The sequence below is a fragment of the Chlamydotis macqueenii genome, chromosome W, assembly GCF_036417535.1.
Source record: "Chlamydotis macqueenii isolate bChlMac1 chromosome W, bChlMac1.mat, whole genome shotgun sequence".
Classification (NCBI taxonomy): domain Eukaryota; kingdom Metazoa; phylum Chordata; class Aves; order Otidiformes; family Otididae; genus Chlamydotis; species Chlamydotis macqueenii.
In genome coordinates, this window is record NC_141592.1 from 33109159 (window position 1) to 33131197 (window position 22039).

The 22039-nt window shown below is 54.0% G+C and overlaps 1 pseudogene; it reads right to left on the reverse strand.

Moving 5' to 3' along the window:
- Nucleotides 1–1100: 1100 nt before the first annotated feature.
- LOC147596645 (nucleolar protein 6-like) lies at nt 1101–21426 on the reverse strand (annotated as a pseudogene).
- Between the last annotated feature and the right edge of the window lie 613 nt (nt 21427–22039).

A 22039-nucleotide genomic window follows, 5' to 3' on the forward strand; every position in this document is an offset into this window, starting at 1 on the left:
ACAGGGGTGCTATTGCACCGCAGTTTAGGTTCATTTGCACTTATCTGTGATCCCTCCTCAGCTTCTGGACCCTCGGTGCTGGCACTGGCGCCATGCTGACAGCAGTGGGCTGAACTGTGCTCCCCCTCCCCCAGCAACACTAGTTTAAAGCCCTCCGGACGAGCCTGGCAAGTCTTTGTCCAAGCACACTCTTCCCCCTCTTGGTTAGGTGCACGCCATCTGCCCCTAGCAGCCCGGGCTTCTCAAAGCACGCCCCGTGATCTAGATACCCAAAGCTCTGGCTGTAGCACCACTCCCTGAGCCACAAGCTGACCTGCCAGATACCTCTGGCCCTTTCAGGTCCCTGCCCTTCCACTGGGAGGATTGACGAGAAGACCACCTGCGCCCCAGAGCCTTTGACTGTTGAACCCAGAGCCCTGAAATCCCTTTTGATGTTTTTTAGACATGCGTTACATGGGCTGTGAACTCATGTTATAAGCTAACAACAGAGTTCATACCCAAAGAGTTTTCTACCTTGTTTTTTCCCCTCAAGTAGGGAAAAAAAAAAGCTCTTTGGCCAAAAGCAATTCCCATTTAGTTCATTTAAAAAAAAAGCTAGAGGGTAGAAAAATATCCGTTTCCAAAACCCAATTCTCTCTAAAGCAGCTTTACCTTTTTTTATAAATCACCCCATGACCACACAAATCCAAGACAATCCCATTATCTCTTCTGGCTTCTGGGGAAAGATGGCACATATCTGAAAGATGATTAACAGGAAAAACATAAGGAAAAGGGCAGGACTGCAGGTTTGCTTGGATGCACCAGCATGCTCCTTTAAAAACCAGAGACCTTTACTGTGAAATTCTCAAGGCTTAGGAGGTAACAAAACCTGCAGGACTGCAGCCCTTTTCCCTCGCAGGTTTTGAAGTGGGGGACAAGCAGAACATCCCCATGATCTGAGTGGCTCAGTGGGGCTCTCAAAGCAGACATGCAGCAGGAGGCTTTGAAGTTTCCCGTTCAAGGATCTGAGTGCTCTCCCAGCACAACCAAAGGTTTGGCCCCCAAGAGCCTCAAGCAAAAACACCAGCTACAAAGGAGCAGAGGGCTTCAAAGACACTACCCTATCCAACACTATCCAGGCTCATCACAGATTTCAGCAAGATGAGAAGCAGCAGAGCATCATCACTGAGATCCACATCTTCAAAGGCAGGCAGGGGGGAAAAAAAAAACATGCCCCAACCAAATCCACCCTGAAGCCAAGTTAAGCATGGCAGGACAGGAGTAAGGGAGTAGAAAATCTCCTTGCCCCTGGCATAAGCTGTGACACCTTCATGTATCCAAGCCCCCTGGAGCCAGGCACTGACCAAGGAGGCCTAAAGACCCTCATGCCGCAGCTCTCATGGCGTGCCTGCTCACCTGTGAGGCCAGCATTCAGGTTGACGATCAGAGGGTTGTTTTGCCAGTCAAAGGTTGCCAGTAAGTCAAGGAAGCGCAGGAACCCCACCTGCGGAGAACTGCAGGCAAGATAACCCAGTTCAACATTGGCATTTGCTCCCCTGGCAGCAAGAGGGGCTTGGCTTAGGAGTGACTTAGTGATGCCCAGCCTACACGCAGCCCAAGAAGTCTGTGGTGGGAAAGGGAAGTCCAGGACAAGCATGAGGCACTTCCCCTTCTCCAAATCCCCAGGTGTTCTGGTTTTCTTAGTGAGGGGGGGCCTAAGGTGGTAGCTTCTCTAGGAAACTGCTAGAAGTTGCTCCCCTTTGTTTAGTGGACTCGGCCGGGCCTAGGGCGGACCCGCTGCTGGCCAAGGCTGAGCCAATTGGTAGCAGAATGTCCCGTGATAACGCCTCTGCGATAACGTATTTAAGAAGGGGAAAATAGAAAAAGAGGAGGGAGAGATGTGGAGCAGCTGAGCAGGGGGCAGAGAGAGGGGGAGGTGCAAGCCTTGTGGGCCTTGCAGGCCTCACCCTCTGGCCTCCCGCCAGGCAGCCGACTGGGCCCAACTTGGCCCAGCCTGACTGCAAGAAGTGGAGAGGAGATGAGAAGTGAACAAGATGTAAAAAGGATCCTGAGAGGCGTCTGCCAGCCTGTTGTGAGGAACGGCTGCAGACGCCAAGGTCAGTGAAGAAGGAGGGGGAGGAGTAACACAGCTCCTGGCCAAGAGTCCTCTGCAGCTCGTGGTGAAGACCATGGTGGAGCAGGTTGTCCCCCTGCAGCCCATGGAGGTCCACGGAGGGGCAGAGATCCACCTGCAGCCTGTGGAGGACCCCACGCCGGAGCAGGTGGATGCCTGAAGGAGGCTGTGGCCCGTGGAGGGCCCGCTGGGACAGCTGTTCTAGAGGGACTGCACCCCGTGGAAGAGATGACCCATGCCGGAGCAGTTTCACGAAGGACTGTGGCCCGTGGGAGGGACCCCACGCTGGAGCAGAGGAGGAATGCGAGGAGTTCTTCCCCTGACGATGATACAGCAGCGTAAAACAACGCGTGATGAACTGACCGCGACCCCCATTCCCTTTCCCCCCCACCCCGTGCTGCTCGGGAGGGGAGGTAGTATAGATAATGTTAAGCCCGGGAAGAGGGAGGGGTGGGGGGAGGTTATTTTGTTCCCTGTCTCATTCTCCTGCTAGTTTTAGAAATAAATGAGTAGTTTTCCCCAAGTGGAGTCTGTTTTGCCCGTGATGGTAACTTTAAGGATTTCTCCCCATCCTTATCTCAAACCTTGAGCCGTTTTTTTTTCCTATATCATCTCCTCCTATTCTCTCGGAGGGTGGGGGGAGTGAGAGAGAGACTGCGTAGTCTGGTCCCGATCGGGGCTGAACTACGACACCAGGGAAAGTTTTTCCCCCTTGTTCCTCCCTCCTCAAGTAAAATAAACCAGAAGTGAAATATTGCCCTCAGCTACCCGATCTTCTGATGCTCTCCCCGCCCAGACTCCTGGGGCTGGAGCAAGGGGGAGGTGGACAGAGAGCTACTCCCATCTCTGGTGCAGCTTTGAACGCCAGCCAAGTTTCCACTGTGCCTCTTCCCCTGCAACATAACATGCATGTAAAGCCAGACAGCTGGGAAGATGGGGCTCCTGCTAGCAGGGTATTTTAGGAGACATCAAAGCATTCTAGGTATCAGGCTGTTACTCCTGCTACTTTGGGGAAGGAAACAGGACACTGAATGCAGACCAGAGTAACCTTTTGGCTCCACACAAAGCAAAAATGCTTCCTTGAACTTAATTTCACTCCCTCTGGGCCACATCCCATCCACCTGCTGGGGGCTGGCAAGCAATTTGCCCCATGGGGTTATTTACTAGCATGCTGCTCAAGGTCAGCTTTTAGCAGCTGACCTCTCACCCTTCCCTCAAGAGTCCCCTCCCAGAGGAAAGGAGGCTGCAGCCACCAGCACCACCATAACATCCTTTCCAGGTGTATTAATTTTGTTTAGTGGCAGGAGGCTATGGTGGCAGCTTCTGTAAGAAGTTGCTAGAAGTTTCCCCTTTGTCTGGTGGACTCAGCCAGGCCCGCTGCTGGCCAAGGCCGAGCCAATTGGTGGCAGAATGTTTCCTGATAATGCCTCTGCAATAATGTATTTAAGAAGGGGGAAAAATAAAAAAAAATTTAAAAAGAATAAAAAAAAGGGAAGATGAGGTGAAGAAGCAGAAGCAGAGACAGAAAGGGGGAGGCGCGAGCCTTGTGGGCCTTGTAGGCCTCATGCCAGGGGGCTGACTGGGCCTGACTCGGCCCAGCCCGGCTGCAAGAAGTAGAGAGGAGATGAGATGTGAAGAGAACCTGAGAGGCGTCTGCCTGAGCCTGATTGTGAAGAATTTCTTGTGAGAGGAATGGATGCAGATGCCAAGGTCGGTGAAGAAGGAGGGGGAGGAGTAATGCTGCTCTTGGCCAGAATTCCCCTTCACCATGGTGGAGCAGGCTGTCCCCCTGCAGCCCATGGAGGCCCACAGAGGAGCAGAGATCCACCTGCAGCCTGTGGAGGACCCCATGCTGGGGCAGGCAGATGCCTGAAGGTGGCTGTGGCCAGTGGAGGGCCCGCTGGGGCAGCCGTTCTGGAGGGACTACACCCTGTGGAAGAGATGACCCACGCCGGAGCAGTTTCATGAAGGACTGTGGCCCGTGGGAGGAACCCCACGCTGGAGCAGGGGAGGAATGTGAGTTCTTCCCCCGAGGAGGAAGGAGTGGCGTAAAGTGACAAGTGATGAACTGACCATAACCCCCATTCCCTCTTCCCCCCTGTGCCACTCGGTAGGGGGAAGGAGGTAGAGATAATTGACGTTAAGTTTAAGCCTGGGAAGAGGGAGAGGTGGGGGGAAGTTACTTTGTTCTCTTTCTCATTATCCTGCTTTGGTTTTAATAATAAACAAATAGTTTTTCCCAGGTCAAGTCTGTTTTGCCCATGACGGTAACTTTAAGGATCTCTCCCCATCCTTATCTCAAACCTCGAGCCGTTTTCCTTATATCTTCTTTCCCTGTTCTCTCAGAGGGTGAGGGGAGTGAGAGAGAGACTGCGTAGTCTGGTCCTGATCGGGGCTAAACTATGACACCAAGGAGCCCCAGCGTGCTGGCAGCCACAATGCAGCCCTCACCCTGCTTCTCCCAGCCATCACCACCAGGACAAGGGGCCTCACCAGTCCTCAAGAAGACACAAGACACCTCGTGGTTGTGCTGCCAGCACCCAGAGGCCTCAAGGACACCCATTACCATCCTTACCTGCTTCTCCCCTTTCTCTGCAGCACACAGGGTAGGGGAAGCCACAGCCCCACAGTGCAAAGCATCTCCATCTCCTCTGGCCAGCCACTCCCAACAGGGCTTGGGACAGCATTTCAGCAGCACAGGGGCCTCGCACTCCCTGCTGTGCACCTCCCACCCTAGCAGTATCCCATCCCTCCTCCATTCTAGGTAAGGAAAAAAAGCAGGAAATCCCTATTGGGCCAGCCCAGGCTCTTCATGCTCACCTGGGTGGCATGAAGGGGGCTGAGTGGAGGAAGAGAAAGACCACAAGGAGGTACACACACTCCTCAGAGATGTTGTTGCTCAGGAGCTGGGCACTGACCCAGCACTTGGCCAGCTGGCAAGTGCTGCCGAAGACAGGGTGCTGCTGCTGGAGCCTGTGAAGAGGGAGACAAGCCACTGCTCAACCCACACATCCCAGAACCCAAAATGGCCTTTTGGCTTTCAGCAAGAGAGAAGAGAGGGGCAAAAATCTGTCAGGAACATGTGCGCAGCATCACGAGCACAAGGTACTCTCTGCAGGTCTTGAAATTTTGGGGGAAGGAAGGGGAAATGCTGCCACATGCTCCTCTCTAACCATGCTGCTCTTTGGTACTTGTCTCCTCATACCAGTGACCTCGGATGTGACAACAGGGACAATTGGTGCTGCCACCACCCACATTCGTCCCTCTATCCTGCCACAAGGTGGACTGAAGGGCCGCTTCCCACGGCGAGCTCCTCTCCTCACCATCACCCTCCAACATCCAAGGGTACCTCCATGTGGGAGACTATGGCAGGTCTGTGGATCCACTGACAGAAGATGAAGAAATTGATCTTGGACAGATTGTTGTGTACCCTTGAGGATCTGGAAAGTCCCTGGACAGAAAAAATGAAAACAACTTGCAAGAACTGAGCGAGCCTGGGAAACTGCAAGATGAGGAACCTGGACTATGTTTTGCAAGGCTTGATGCAAATAGCAATAACCAATCATATATGAGGCTAAGGCATGTGCACAACTAAAGTTAGCCAATCACCTAATTGCTTATGCTACGTGCACTGTTGGAATTGGTGTATAACTATGCCGAAACCTGCAATAAAGGTTGGTTGGATGTTGAATGCTGTTTGAACCTATGTATGTCGTGTCCGTCTCAACAGCGACATCTGGTGACCCCGACGTGATTCATCAGAATACAAACTCCTTGGACCACAGGGCGAGGTGCGGTGGAGACAGAGCCCAGGTAGCTGAGAGTGGCGAGGGAGCTGCGAATTGATCCGGATCGTCAAGACACCTAAGAAGGTGAGCCGCTGGGAACGGGACAATGGGGAATAGCCTCACAAAGGAGGAGGAAGCTGTCCTCTCTATGTGGACGCTAATATTGAAGAAAAAAAAAAAAAGGGGCTGAAAGTGACTGGTAATAACCTCCAGAAAATGTTGTGGGGGCAATGACAAGGGTTTGAAGCAAACCCTGCCACAGCATTCAGTGTGTCTGTTTGGCAAGCCCTAGGGGAGAAACTATTTGATACTGTGTCTCATGGGGCAAGAGAAGCTACAGACTTATTGACAACATGGCAAGTACTCTTAGAGGCTCTGAAAGACTTGAAGTCTGAGCACAATAAAGTAGAGGAAAAGGTGGACTCTGTTCCAATAACCTCCGCTGCAGTAAACGAGGTAGTGGGGGAGACTTCTGAAGTAAATGATGGCTCAGCTGGGAAGTTACTGCCTGTGGTTAAGCTGAGAAAAGAGACTGCTGAAACCTGCTTGTTTAGTGGAGCCCGGCTCTCTGGGAACATGTCGCCCCTGCAGAACAGCTAAAAGCGAGGGTTTGTGTCTATGTTAGAATCATAGAATGGTTAGGGTTGGAAGGGACCTTCAAAGGTCATCTAGTCCAACCCCCCTGCAAGAAGCAGGGACATCCCCGACCAGATCAGGTTGCTCAGAGCCTCATCCAGCCTGGCCTTGAACGTTTCCAGGGATGGGGCATCCACCACCTCTCTGGGCAACCAGCTCCAGTGTTCTATAACTCGCATCGTAAAAATTTTTTTCCTAATATCCAATCTAAATCTACCCCCCTCTATTTTAAAACCATTACCTCTCGTCCTATTGCAACAGGCCCTACTGAACAGCCTCTCCACATCTTTCTTGTAGGCCCCCTTGAGGAACTGGAAGACCGCTATAAGGTCTCCCCGGAGCCTCCTCTTCTCCAGGCTGAACAGCCCCAACTCTCTCAGCCTGGCCTCATAAGAGAGGTGCTCCAGCCCTTTTATCATCTTCGTGGCCCTCCTCTGGACCTTCTCCAACTGGTCCATGTCCTTCTTGTGCTGGGGGCTCCAGAACTGGACACAGTACTCCAGGTGGGGTCTCACCAGGGCAGAGTAGAGGGGCAGAATCACCTCCCTCGACCTGCTGGCCACGCTTCTCTTGATGCAGCCCAGGATGCGGTTGGCCTTCTGGGCCGCAAGGGCGCATTGCCTGCTCATGTTAAGCTTCTCATCCACCAGCACTCCCAAGTCCTTCTCCTCAGGGCTGCTCTCAATCCATTCCCCGCCCAGCCTGTATTTGTGCCTGGGATTGCCATGACCCAGGTGCAGGACCTTGCACTTGGCCTGGTTGAACTTCATGAGGTTGGCACGGCCCCACCTCTCCAGCCTGTCCAGGTCCTCTGGATGGCATCCCTCCCTTCCAGCATGTCAACAGCACCACACAGCTTGGCGTCATTGGCGAACTTGCTGAGGGTGCACTCTATCCCACTGTCCATGTCACCGACAAAGATGTTGAACAGGGCCGGACCCAGCACGGACCCCTGAGGGATGCCACTCATCACCGGTCTCCACTTGGACACTGAGCCGTTGACCACCACTCTCTGAGTGCGGCCGTCCATCAAACCCATGTCTCTCCAGTTTAGAGAGAAGGATGTCATGCGGGACAGTGTCAAATGCCTTGCACAAGTCCAGGTAGATGATGTCAGTTGCTCGTCCCTTTTCCACCAATGCCGTCACCCCGTCATAGAAGGCCACCAAATTGGTCAGGCACCATCTGCCCTTGGTGAAGCCATGTTGGCTGTCACCAACCACCTCCTTGCTCTCCATGTGCCTTAGCATGGTTTCCAGGAGAATCTGCTCCATGACCTTGCCAGGCACAGAGGTGAGGCTGACCGGCCTGTAGTTACCTGGGTCTTCCTTATTCCCCTTTTTAAAAACGGGGGTTATGTTCCCTCTCTTCCAGTCATCGGGGACCTCACCAGACCGCCACGACTTCTCAAATACGATAGCCAGTGGCTTGGCAACTTCATCCGCCAGTTCCCTCAGGACCCGTGGATGCATCTCATCAGGTCCCATGGACTTGTGCACCTTCAGGTTCCTCAGATGTTCCTGAACCTGCTCTTCTGCTACAGTGGGTGGTTCTTCGTCCTCCCAGTCCCTGCTTGCGCCTTCTACAGCTTGGGTGGTGGGACAGGAACTCTTGTCGGTGAAGACTGAGGCAAAAAAGTCATTGAGTACCTCAGCCTTCTCCATGTCCTGGGTAACCAGGACACCAGTTCCCTTCCGGAGGGGGCCTACATTTTCCCTGGACTTTCTTTTGTCCCCTACGTACCTATAAAAGCTCTTCTTGTTACATTTTATATCCCTGGCCAGATTCAGTTCTGCCAGGGCTTTGGCCTTCCTCACCTGATCCCTGGCCACTCACGCAGCCTCTTTGTAGTCCTCCCAGGCTACCTGTCTCCATTTCCACCCTCTATAGACTTCCTTTTTTACTTTCACTTGGTCCAGGAGCTCCTTGCTCATCCACGCTGGCCTCCTGGCCTTTTTGCCCAACTTGTTCTTCATCGGGATGCACCTCTGCTGAGCTTGGAGGAGGTGCTCCTTGAATGTGGACCAACTTTCCTGGGCCCCTCTTCCCTCCAGGGCCGCCTCCCATGGCACTTGGCCCATCAGGTCCCTGAAGAGGCCGAAGTCCGCCTTCCTGAAGTCTAGGGCAGAGAGCTTGACATGTAGTTTCCTTGCTGCCCCATGGATCTTGAACTCCACCATGTCATGGTCGCTGCAGCCAAGGCTGTCCTTTAGTTTCACATCCCCCACCAGCCCTTCCCTGTTGGTGAGCACAAGGTCAAGCATGGCACCCCTCCTTGTCGGCTCCTCTATCGCCTGCAGGAGGAAGTTGTCGTCCAGAACTTCCCACAAATGGCGCCTGAACAGGGACTTGTTAGAAGTAGTGAAGATTAGAAGACTGTGATTCCAGTGGGAACACCCAGCCAATTGGTAGGAAGCCTGCGCAGCGAATTCGTTACCTCGAGGAAGGGAGGTAAGTGGCAGGGAACGAGTAGGAGCATGGCTCCAAAAAGAAACCTAGCCGAACTGGGGAAGTCTGCACAGTATCCGTTATCTCGACTAAGGGAGGTAACGCGGCTAGGAACAACAAGAAGCACCACTTCAAAGGAACATAAATCAACTTTAACGATTCTAACAAAAGTGTTAGAGGAACAGAACTGTGCTATTAATAACACTGACCTGAAGAGCTTGTTGGTTTGGGTGTCTGCTCACGTATCGGATGCTAACACCTCTAATATATACACGATGGGCACCTGGGACACCATAGGTATTTGACTGTGGGACTGTGCAACGCGGGGTGACCCTGCTGCTCAAAGGTTATTACCGGCATGGCGTGTAATGTTTGAAGCCTTAAAGGATCACGCGCAGAAAGGGGATCCGACAGCACCCGTTACCCCGTCTGCTCCTCCGCCCGTAGAAACAAAGACTAACAGCGAGCCGGAAAATCCCTTTGATCCAGGTCGCATAGATCTGGAAAAGGAGCCTTCAGTCTTTGGAGCTTCCTCGTTATAGAGGGGGCGTGTTTGTGTGTGTGTCCTTTGTGTCGACCCTGTCATACTTGTTACTGTTCAGTGTTGTTGGTGTGGACGTAAGCTTATTCCAGCTGATCTATATTTGTGCTACAGCTGAGTGTTCTGGTGTGTGCGGTGTCGCAGGTCGACCCCGTTGGAACAAGTGACACATCCAGGTTGGTATTGTTGCCATGCAAGGCGCAGCGTTAAAAGATGTTGAAGTGGAAACGGACAGGCAGTGCAAACAGAGAAATTAACAGATTACAGTCCGGAGGAAATTAAAAGTTTCCTAGACAGGTATAAGCAGTCTGTGTGTGTGCGTATAAGCATGACGTAAATGGTATGGAATAAGGGGTGAATACTGTCTTGGTTTTAGCAGGGATGGAGTTAATTTTCCTCTCAGTAGCTTTGGGTTTTGTATGTGAAGAACGCTGATAAAAATGCTCTGATGATCAGAGTTGTTGTGAATGAGACCAAGGACACTGTATGGCTTTCCAAGTCTCGTTAACGTGCAGGTGCAGGGAGCTGGGCCAAAGGCAGACGGAGTATCGGTCATTTGGACATTGGGTGGTCAAAGATTGTACACTGTTCATTTTATATATATTAATGTCCTTATATTTTGTTATTATTGTAGGCTTCCTCTCAGTAAACTGCAGCGTAAGGCAATGTGTGATTAACTGACTGTAACCCCCATTCCCTCTTCCTGCCCCCCCACCCTGTGCCGCTCTGGGCAAGGAAAGAGGTGGAGATGGTGTTAAGCCTGGGAAGAGGGAGGGGTGAGGGGAAGTGATCTTGTTCTCTGTCTCATTCTCCTGCTTTGGTTTTAGTAATAAATGAACAGTTTTCCCCAGGTCAAGTCTGTTTTACCCATAACAGTAACTTTAAGGATCTCTCCCTGTTCTTGTCTCAAACCTCAGGCCTTTTTTTTTTCCTCTTACGTGCCCGGGGCCACAGCCACCACCAGACGCCCCCGCCATCCGGCAGGGCGGGGGCAGCACGACACCTCCACGCTGGCTTCCAGCCACGTCCCACATCCTGGCCCCTCAGGCACCCCCTGCCTCACCTACCCATGCAGGGAGCTGGTTAGATAGGGCAGATGCAACATCTCCATCTCCAGCTGCCGAGACTCCTCTGTGTCCTGGTACTTCAGCATCCCTTCTGGGGTGACCGCTTCCTTCAAGATGAAGGGCTCCCGGTGGTAGGCTACTTGGAGACAGAAAATGTAGCCATCCTGAGATGGGAGCAGAAGGTGAAGTCAGGGTTGGTGGTAACATAAGCAGGCTGTGTGCTACGCTGCACCTCAGGGACACAACAGCAGTATCCTGGCATCAGCACAGTCTCACCATGCTCCTTCCTAGGCCCACCATCCAAATCCTGGTTTTGTCCAGTGGGACCATCCCCACAGTCCCCTGCCTGCCTGCCTCCTCAGTAACAAGCCAGGTCTGGAGAAGGTCCCCATCGCTCCCCTACCTTGTATATGTCGGTGTGGGTGACTGCAGGTCTGCAAACCAGTTGGTGCTGCTGCTGGAGGAGCTCTGCCAGCTAGAGGTGGAAAGCCACCTTGATGCGCTTGATGGCTTCTTTGTCCTGTGGCCACTGGCCACTGCCTTCCATGTGGCAGATGACTGGGGGCAAAGGGACAGCAGGAGGCCAGTGAGCCCCACATAGAAATGAGGTGTTGGATGGGTGTGGCTGGGACTAGAGGCTACAGCAGGAGAGCAGGAGGAGCAGGGCTCCCTCTCAGGCTGACATCGCAGCTAAGGTCTGAGGAGCCAGCACTGCCACCTCAGGGAGCAGCTTTTGGCAAGAGCACTCAGCAAAACAAGGAGGTAAGACAGAGAGGGAAGACAATGGCAAAACTGTCTGTGGCTCCCCAGCAGCCACAGGCATCCATCCAAGAGGCTGCGTTTCATAGAATCATAGAATGGTTAGGGTTGGAAGGGACCTTCAAGGGTCATCTAGTCCAACCCCCCTGCAAGGAGCAGGGACATCCCCGACTAGATCAGGTTGCTCAGAGCCTCATCCAGCCTGGCCTTGAACGTTTCCAGGGATGGGGCCTCCACCACCTCTCTGGGCAACCTGGGCCAGTGCTCTACAACTAGCATTGTAAAAAATTTTTTCCTAATATCCAATCTAAATCTACCCCCCTCTATTTTAAAACCATTACTCCTTGTCCTATCGCAACAGGCCCTACTGAACAGCCTCTCCCCATCTTTCTTGTAGGCCCCCTTGAGGTACTGGAAGATCGCTATAAGGTCTCCCCGGAGCCTTCTATTCTCCAGGCTGAACAGCCCCAACTCTCTCATGCAAGGGCAGGACCATGCTGCATCCTTGCCCTTAGCATTACCATCAGCAGAAGCTACAGCACCATGTGCTTGCCCCCCCCCCCTTCTCTTTGGAAGCAGCTCACAGCACCAGGATCACAACTGAAGTGACTTCCAGATTTCACAAAGTCAAAATGACTCACAACGTCCCCCAAAGTGCGAAGCTGACAATGGGGTTACCAGGGATGTGGCATAAGCCAGGAGAGCAGCAGTGACCCCCACACAGCTGCAGGTCCCCCAGCCTTGGTTGCTGCTTGGCACAACTTACAGCTTCAGCAAGTGCTTGACAACCTGCTCAGGAATGAGGCATTTCTGGCAGACAGCGTCGGCCTCCCACACCACCGCCTCGCAGATGCTGCCATCCTGGAACCGCCGCAGCTCCGATTTCTCTCCCTAGAAGGTCCAGAAGTCTAGGGCCTGTGGGGGAACGTTGGCCAAGCCAGGCCAGGGACATAGGTCACTGCTGGAACCAGCCAAACCACTCCTCTGACTGTTAGCTAGCCCCACAGCCATCTGCAATCACAGCATGGCACCAGCTCTGCTCCACCCTACTCGGCACAAGCAGAGCTCACCTCAGGGTGATCGGCCTGCAGTCCCTTCTCCAGCATGCTGGCAGCAAACTCAGGGACAAAGAGGAGCCCAAACATCAGTGGCCCGACATCCTTGTGTTTTGGGGGCTCAGCGTCAATTGGCCACTGTGGGAAAATAGGGAAAATGAAGCACAAGGAGAAATGAAGTTGCTGGAGCAGCAGTTCCTGGCATATTGGGCTGCTAGATGAAACTCCTGCTATGTGCTCTCGGGTGCCCAGAAGAGCACTGACAGGGAAAGCCTCATTTAATAGGTCTCCCTGATAAAAAAAAAAATCAGTTGTCTTCATCCTGCCCCATTACCAGGCCAGGACTTCTGCCCAGACCAAGCCTCCCAGCTGCACCCCACACCCCAGTGAAGGGCCTCAGGTCTTGTATCCCCCACAAAGGGGACAGGCCCATCTCCTTCCCCAGTGAGCAAAGATCCCTTCCCTGTGCCCAGCAGTGCCACGAGGGACATACGAGACCCCATGTGCTGCGAAGGATGCAGTGTCATTGCTGAGCTACATTACCTCGTGGATCTGGGGCAAGGAGTGAGCCACAAGCAGTGCTCTCCCAGCCAGCCCATGGGCCAGTAGTGAGACAATGAAGGGAAGGGCTGCAGCCACATAGTTCCCACCCCGATCCATCAGCTCATTCAGCAGCTGCATCTTCTTGCAGGCACCCTGCAGCTTGGAGACATGCTTCAGGCTACAGGAGGAGAGAAGCTGGTCACCCACCTCTGACACCATATCCTTTCTGAGTGAGAGATATGCTAGAGGATGGATAAAGTGGAGAGCTGAGAGTCCTGGCCCGAGATGAGGGCTACAAGAAGAAACGCTGCACTTTGGTATCTCAGGATGCGCCATAGGAGATGCTGGTCCTTGAGACAGTCATCATTCCCAACGGCCAAAGCATTGCCCTCCTCCCTCCTGGGAGGCTATCTAGACAGTAAAAGTGGAATGGCTAAATGCAAGAGGCATCAGTGTATCTCAGAGCTAGCAGGGCCACCTCCCACCAGGCAGGTCCGAATTCACCCCAGTTCAAAGCCAGAAGCAGCCTGCTCCTCTCTGAACAGGCTCCTCAGCATTATCCCACCAGCACAGTGGGACTCACTCAAAGGCTCAAAGGCTCTGAGCGTGGGCTTTGCAGTCATGAGCAGCACCTGAAAGCCATCCACCATCTGATCATCCAAAATTTCCATGGAGTGCTTGGCTTTGAACTGGACCTGAGCAAGGAGACAAGACAGAGGAAGAGCATGAATGAGAGGGGAGAAGGAAAGCAAATCTCTCCAGCAGTGGTTACCAATGCTCCCTCATCAACCACGGCCACCCCAGCTCCATGGTCACCAGCAGACCCTGATCCCAGACAGCCTCCGTCCTCAGCATGAAGTAAAGTCACCAACAGTTGTTGCTGCTGTCCCTCCTTGACAGCCTTGCCGTCAAGGTGTTTTGTTTTTTTTTTCCTGCTCCAAAACAGTTACTTCTGCTAAACAGCTGCTTGGCTTCACCCAAAGGTGCCCACAAAGAGGAAAACAAATTCCCTCCACCATTCAAGCAAGACAAGTAAGGCAGCAGTACATCAAAGTCTTAAAATTCACTTATAAGATTCAGAGCTGGAGACAGATGTTAAAAGCTTAAAAACCAACACTGAACCCCCTCCCCACACCCAACATTCTCTTCCAAGATATGTAACCACCCTCTGCCTGTCTCAGCTCACTCCTAAGACAGCATCTCAGGATGCCATCACAACTTGCTCAGTACCTGGTGGTATTTGCTGGCAGTCATATCAGCACAGAGGTTCACCAGCCTGGAGGGATCCACAAAGACCACTTCAAATGCCTGGTGGAAGTCATCCAGGACAGGCTGTAAGAGCAAACATGGTCCTTAGGGCCATGGTGCAGCACAGACACCAGGGCACCACCACCTTGTTGCCATCCGACATCCCTATAACAGGCACATCCCTGCCCAGGCAGCACTGGCAGCACAGCCAGGAGACATCCCCAGAGGGTTGCTTACCAGGGAGGCATCCACATCCTTCGCTAGGCTGATCCCCGTCACACTTAGGTCAGTAGTGGCTGTGGGCAGACAGGAAGGAACAAGTCACACCACCATCCACATCTCCCCCACTGGTGATAGTGTTACAACTATGTGCCAACACCACTGGTGTGTGTGCAAGCCACAGGGTAGGATGGAGCTCCTTTAAACCTAACACAGCTCAAATCAGAGTCACAAGCCCATCACAACACCCACCAGGACCAAATCACCACCATTCCACACCTAGGAAGGGAGAGCAGAGCCTGCCCTGTCCCCTGGCACAGGACATACCTTGGTGAGTTGCCACTAGTTCAGCCAAACTTTGAGAAGAGCCAAGCCATCCTTCATGCCCAGGAAGTCGGTGGCTGCACTAGACAGGAAGTGCAGGTGGGAGAGCAGCACCATGTCACAGAGGATGGAGTTGTTGTAGTGCAGGGTCGGGGGCTCAGGGGCTTCTGTGTGGGGAGACGACAGCACGTTGGACCCAACTACAAACCTCCTGTTCACAGAAAAGGGCTGCAGTAAACCCACCTCTGGGCACTGGGTGTAGTCTCTGGCTGAATTGAGTAGCCTCGTGTTCCCCCAGCCCCAGGCCCTACCTTCTTTGGGGGTGCTCTGCTCCATGAACCAGGCTGTCCAGATGTTGTTCTTGCTGGGATAGAAGCAGCTGGGTTTGAAGAGACTCGGGGCAGGACAGGCATGGAGTCAGATAGTGACCATCTTCTCATCCTTGCCTGTAAGCAGCAATGGGTAGAGTGCAGGAGGAAGAGATGTCAGAGACTAATTTGAGAAAACAGGGAGCATCCCCAGCTTGGAGAAAGGAAAAAGCTCCTTCCCAGCAAAGCTCAGCAGCAGTGGAAATCATCTCAGGGCAGAGAGTGACCACATCCCAGAGCCAACAATAACCCTGAGCTCGCATTGCTCATGTCCAAGTCCCACCTTCATCTCCACTGGCCAGTCTGCTACCCCAGCACTCTCCTGCCTGCCCTGGCCTTGCCATGCCACTGCTTGTCCAAGACTCAAACACCTAGGGCTGTGTAAACAAGCAGCACCCAAGCAGCCCACACATCCCACATCATCTTAGAGAAGCTTAGCTGCACAGCTGCCTGGGGAAGGCAAGAAGATGACGGGAAGCAGGGCTGGGGAGAACAGGGAGGAAGGACAGTGCTACATATGTTTTTGTAGGGTATGCTTTACTCCCTGAAGTACCTACAGGGTGGGCCATCCAGCAAGGCCAAGGCTGGGGAGCCCAGCCAAGCTGCAGAGGTAGATTGGGAGGGGAAGAGACTTTGAGGACTGGGCTTTGTGTGAAGGGAGACAACTGGGAGCATCAAAGCTCCAAAATTTATCACCAATTGTAATGACAGCCCCAGACTAACACCTCTCCAAAGGGCTTGTTACATGGTATGAGACCACCACCACCATCCTCCACCTAACACCAGTACCCACTCACACCCCCCACCAGAGCAAGGCTCAAGAGCTACCTTGAGGCCTCAGGAGCAGGATGGGCTTGAGATGGTTGCTGTTCCTGTAGACAAACTTCACACTGCCAAAGAGCTTCTCCTTGGAGAAGTGCTGGGCAATGTGGGCCAGGTACAGAGCTCTCTTCCGGTGGTAGCACTGATTGAGGTTATCTTTGTCCTGTAAGATTTCCTGTGAAGAGAGGGATGGGGTAATCCCACCTTACTTGCCTGCAGAACACAGGTCAGCCCAAGGCACTACAGCACCCACCGCTTCTCCTGGCCTCACAGACAGCCCTATACCAGCACTGTGGCTACGGCCCCAAGGAGCTCCAAGTCAGTTAGGAGCGCTACCTTGCTGCCAGCTCACCAGGCTCTGTCATTACAGGAGACAGAGTAGAGCCATGCAGCCAAACAGAGCGTCGCTTCATCTCAAAGCCCATTAGAGCAAGTCTGGGCAGCAAGGGGGAGGAGCTGTAGAGGGGTAACAGCCTGCAAACATCACTCTCCCTGTAACACAATCTTAGGAGCTGGGGCAGAAGTGCAATGGGGTACAAAGCTGGACAGCATCTCTCTGCCTGGCAATGTGGAACAGGTTCAGCCCAGGCAAAGAGAAGGAAGATATTAATGAAAAACTAAAATCAAAGCAGCTGCAAGCTCTGACAGAGCAAGCAGTGAGACTGCATTCCCCAGCTCCTCGTGGGAGTCACCACACTGCACATCCAGATGCTGTAACCTCACTCAGGAATGGAGAGGGAAGGGCAGAGGTCGTGGGGGACAGGAGGGAATGGGGCTCAGCCAGGCTCCAGGCCACTCAGAAGCAGGCATGGTCAGACTCACCCACAGCACAGTCACCACCACATCCACATTGATCTCTGGCTTAATGCAGGTGCCCAGCAGGTAGCTGCCCACCACCTTCAGCTCGATTGGGGGCACGAAGCGGAACTTCCCCTTCACACCGAATGGCACCTGCAGGAACAGGACCTTCACGCCCTTGGGGAGCCAGGCCTGGTCAGTGAGCTGGGAACAGACAGGACACAAAAAACGCTCTAAGCATCACCACCAGCATATGTGCAGGACCCCTCTCCCCACATGGCTGCAGGTGCCTGCACCCAAGGCTTAAAGATGGAGTGTCCTCCTCTCCCCTCCAAGATAAAGCAAAGTAGTATTTTTTTCAGTCCCTAAGAAAGATAGTCCATGAGGACCTCTGCTTGCACAGTGTGAGAGACTGTGTTGAATATTTGTCTCAACGTTGTCGAAACATCAAACCACCACCGGAACAATGGCTTCCCATTATCTTGCAAGCCAACTCCTGTTGTCTTGCGAACCTGAATGCAGAGCTGGTTCTGAGAAATCTAGCCCGGTAATGGGCATGCATAGCACCGCCAGGTGAGGGGTGCGGCTAGGAAAACCAGCTCTTGAAATACAATGAAAACAACCAACATAAAAAGGGGAACATTTTTCAACGAAACACTTCTACACTTCTTCACTTCATTCATTCAACGGAATACACATTCGTCAGAATCAACATCCACGGAATCAACATCCATGGAATCCGACATCAAAACGAACAACACCGGACAGATCGTCCCCCCATCGAGCGAACTGAACTGTCGGGACGCCGCAGCTTCGTGGTGGTAACGCAAGGGGGCCTTCCTCTCATCCGAAATCGGAACGTGACACACAGCGACAGCAAAACCTGTTCCACACACAGGTCTTGCCTCCGGAACGTACTTCAGTTTCTGTGGTCTCTGGGATGACGCTCAGCAGATTGTTAATTTCATGGAGGAAGGCATCAATCTTATTCTTCTTCTTTGTCTCCTTCAATGTCACCTCCTTCAGAAGCTCTTCAATCTGTAGGAGGAAAGAGGACCATCAAAGGCAGCTGCAATATTGGAATTGCTCCTGCCATTTACCTTGTCCTCCAGCATCAAACACAAGCCTGGTGAAGAGGGCAGTAGGTGAGGTGGGGAACATACCTGTGCATCTCCACAAACCCTTCCTAGAGCCAGGTTAGCCCATGGGCAGAAGGATAGCACAGCTCCTGCCATCTCCTGTGAAGTGCTGGATGGCAATCAACTCCATCCCACCGGCTTCTGTGTGAGGTTCACCCACAAAAAAACTGGCATGATTCACATAGGCATAGCTCTCAGAAAGGTTTTTTTGTATGACAGAGTATCAGCTGCAGGAAACGACCGTGCAGGTTCACACCATGAACCAGGCCCTAGTGATCCTGTCACCAACACTAGCAGGTAGCCAGGAGATCAAAGCCGCTCTTCATAAAAACCACTAACATTACAACCATCAGGAGCCACCTAGTCACCAGCCAGACCTCCTCCTAACACAGACAGCTTGCTTTCCCAGTGTTCTGGTTTTGTTAGTGAGGGGGGGCCTAAGGTGGTAGCTTCTGTAGGAAACTGCTAGAAGTCACTCCCCTTTGTTCAGTGGACTCGGCCGGGCCTAGGGCGGACCTGCTGCTGGCCAAGGCCGAGCCAATTGGTAGCAGAATGTCCCGTGATAACGCCTCTGCGATAACGTATTTAAGAAGGGGAAAACAGGAAAAAGGGGGGGAAGATGTGAAGCAGCTGAGCGGGGGGCAGAGAGGGGGAGGCGCGAGCCTCATGGGCCTTGCAGGCCTCACCCTCTGGCCTCCCGCCGGGCAGCCGACTGGGCCCAACTCGGCCCGGCCCGGCTGCAAGAAGTGGAGAGGAGATGAGAAGTGAATAAGATGTAAAAAGGATCCTGAGAGGCGTCTGCCAGCCTGTTGTGAGGAACGGCTGCAGACGCCAAGGTCAGTTCAGAAGGAGGGGGAGGAGTAATATGGCTCCTGGCCAAGATTCCTCTGCAACTCGTGGTGAAGACCATGGTGGAGCGGGTTGTCCCCCTGCAGCCCATGGAGGTCCACGGAGGGGCAGAGATCCACCTGCAGCTCGTGGAGGACCCCACGCCAGAGCAGGTGGAGGCCTGAAGGAGGCTGTGGCCCGTGGAGGGCCCGCTGGGACAGCTGTTCTAGAGGGACTGCACCCCGTGGAAGAGATGACCCACGCCGGAGCAGTTTCACGGAGGACTGTGGCCCGTGGGAGGGACCCCACGCTGGAGCAGAGGAGGAATGCGAGGAGTTCTTCCCCTGACGATGATACAGCGGCGTAAAACAACGCGTGATGAACTGACCGCGACCCCCATTCCCTTTTCCCCCCCCGTGCCGCTCGGGAGGGGAAGGTAGTAGAGATAATGTTAAGCCCGGGAAGAGGGAGGGGTAGGGGGAGGTTATCTTGTTCCCTGTCTCATTCTCCTGCTAATTTTAGAAAATAAATGAATAGTTTTCCCCAAGTCGAGTCTGTTTTGCCCGTGACGGTAACTTTAAGGATTTCTCCCCGTCCTTATCTCAAACCTTGAGCCGTTTTTCTTATATCATCTCCCCCTGTTCTCTCGGAGGGTGGGGGGAGCGGGAGAGAGACTGCGTAGTCTGGTCCTGATCAGGGCTGAACTACGACACCCAGGACATAAGAAAATCCTCTTGTCCCATCCAGAAGTTGGTCAAAGACAGCAGCTGGGCACAGCTGGTGACATTACTTCCTCATCCCAGTAAGCAATAAATCACAGCAGCAAAGAATGCAATGGTCGAGCTTCCATCATATTGCAGTTATGTGCTGGAGCACTTCAACTTTAATGGTGGTGTTCTAGTTTTGTTGGGGGGGGGGGGGGGGGGGGGGGGGGGGCCTAAGGTGGCAGCTTCTGTAGGAAACTGCTAGAAGTCGCTCCCCTTTGTTCAGTGGACTCAGACGGGCCTAGGGCGGGCCCCGCTGCTGGCCAAAGCCGAGCCAATTGGGAGCAGAATGTTCCCTGATAACACCTCTGCGATAACGTATTTAAGGGGGAAAATAAGAAAAAAAAGGGAGAAGATGTGAAGCAGCTAAGCGGGGGCAGAGAGGGGGAGGCATGGGTCTTGTAGGCCTCACCCTCTGGCCTCTCGCCAGGCAGCTGACTGGGCCCAACTTGGCCCGGCCCGGCTGCAAGAAGTGGAGAGGAGAGGAGAAGGGAATAAGATGTAAAAAGGATCCTGAGAGGCGTCTGCCAGCCTGTTGTGAGGAACGGCTGCAGACGCCAAGGTCAGTGAAGAAGGAGGGGGAGGAGTAATGCGGCTCCTGGCAGAGATTCCCCTGCAGCCTGTGGTGATGACCATGGTGGAGCAGGTTGTCCCCCTGCAGCCCATGGAGGCCCACGGAGGAGCAGAGATCCACCTGCAGCCCGTGGAGGACCCCACTCCGGGTCAGGCGGATGCCTGAAGGCGGCTGTGGCCCGTGGAGGCCCCGCTGGGGCAGCCGTTCTGGAGGGACTGTACCCCGTGGAAGAGATGACCCACACCGGAGCAGTTCCACGAAGGACTGTGGCCCATGGGAGGGACCCCATGATGGAGCAGGGGAGGATTGTGAGGAGTTCTTCCCCCGACCAAGAAGCAGCAGCGTAAAACAACGCGTGATGAACTGACTGCGACCCCCATTCCCTCTTCCCCCCTGTGCTGCTTGGGGGGGAAGGTAGTAGAGATAATTTTAAGCCTGGGAAGAGGGAGGGGTGGGGGGAAGTGATCTTGTTCCCTGTCTCATTCTCCTGCTTTGGTTTTAGTAATAAATGAACAGTTTTCCCCAAGTTGAGTCTGTTTTGCCTGTGACGGTAACTTTAAGGATCTCTCCCTGTCCTTATCTCAAACCTTGAGCCTTTTTTCTTATGTCATCTCCCGCTGTTCTCTCGGAGGGTGGGGGGAGTGAGAGAGAGACTGTGTAGTCTGGTCCCAATCGGGGCTGACCTACGACAGGTGTAAAAGAGGCACAGAGCCTGGTGCAGGATGGTAATCAGAATTACGGTGGAAATATCAGCAATACGCTAGGTGCCTTGTAAAGCCTGTGCCTTCTGTCCCTGCCCCATGCCCAGCTCCTGCAGAGGAGCGGCCGCTGCTCGGATTCACCGGGTCAGGAGGGCTCAGGGGCCTGTCAGCGGCCCGGAGTCTCTTCCCCAGGCAGTTCCTGGAAAGCTCCGGGCCCGGGGTCCCGCTGCTCCCCACCTTTCCCCTCAGCTTAGCCCCTAGAGGGGCAGAGCGCGGCCAAGCGCGGCTGCCCAGGCTGGCGGGCCTCCCGGCTGACCTGCAGGCGGAGCAGACTGGAGTGGAACAGATCCTCCGTCTCTTTCAGCTGGCTCAGCTCCTCGCTGGTCGGTGGTTTGTAGAGCTCGACCCGGCTCAGCTTCGCCGGCTGCAGGGCTCCGGCCCCGGCCGAGGCGGCCCCCTTCACGCTCCGCGTCACGCCACCGGCGAGAGGCTCCCGGCCCTGCGCGGCCGCCACCTCCGGAGAGCCCTGCAAGGAGAAGACAGCACGGCTCGGCTCGGCTCGGCTCAGAGTCCCGCGAACTCCGCCACACAGGCCCTCGGTGTGCCGATCCGATCCGATCCGATCCGATCCGATCCGATCCCGCCCCGCGCCCGGGCCCAATGGCCCGCTCCCCCGCCACCTCACCGCCATGGCTGCCGCCGCACGCGCCGTGTTACCACGTGCAGCGCCACGCACCCCGCTAGCCGCTGAGCGCCACTCCCCATTGGCCGCGCGTACCAGCGAGAGGCTCCTATTGGCTGCGCCAGCTCTGCGCCCCGCCTTCCCGCCCCGCCCACGGAAGCGGGCGAGCGGGTGGGTGGTGTTTCTTCGCTTTGCGGCAGGTCCCGCGCGTTTTGCAGCGGTTGTGGGTGTTTTGCGGCAGCACGGCTCCCGCTCCGCACGATTGTGAGGAGCTGTAAACCAAATTCACCATCTTTAAGCCCAAAACTGCAGTTCTCGGGGCATCGCGGCGTGGTTTCACGTTCAGGCTGTGGGTGCCACAGTCCAGATCGCCCTGCACCCAGCATTACTCTGCTGGCCGGGGCCTGGCTGCAATGCCTCTTGGGACCCTGATTTAAGCAGCACCACATTTTTCACATCGTGTTCAAAAGGGACCTTAAAATAACTGGAGGTGGGGGAGGTGAAGTATATTGGAGTCTGATAAACATACTGGACTCCAGTTTTCTGTCTGGTGTGGCTTCGTGCTCTAGACATGAAGAAAATCTGGAGTTGTTTGGGTGTAGAGTTTAGGTGGGTAGCCAGA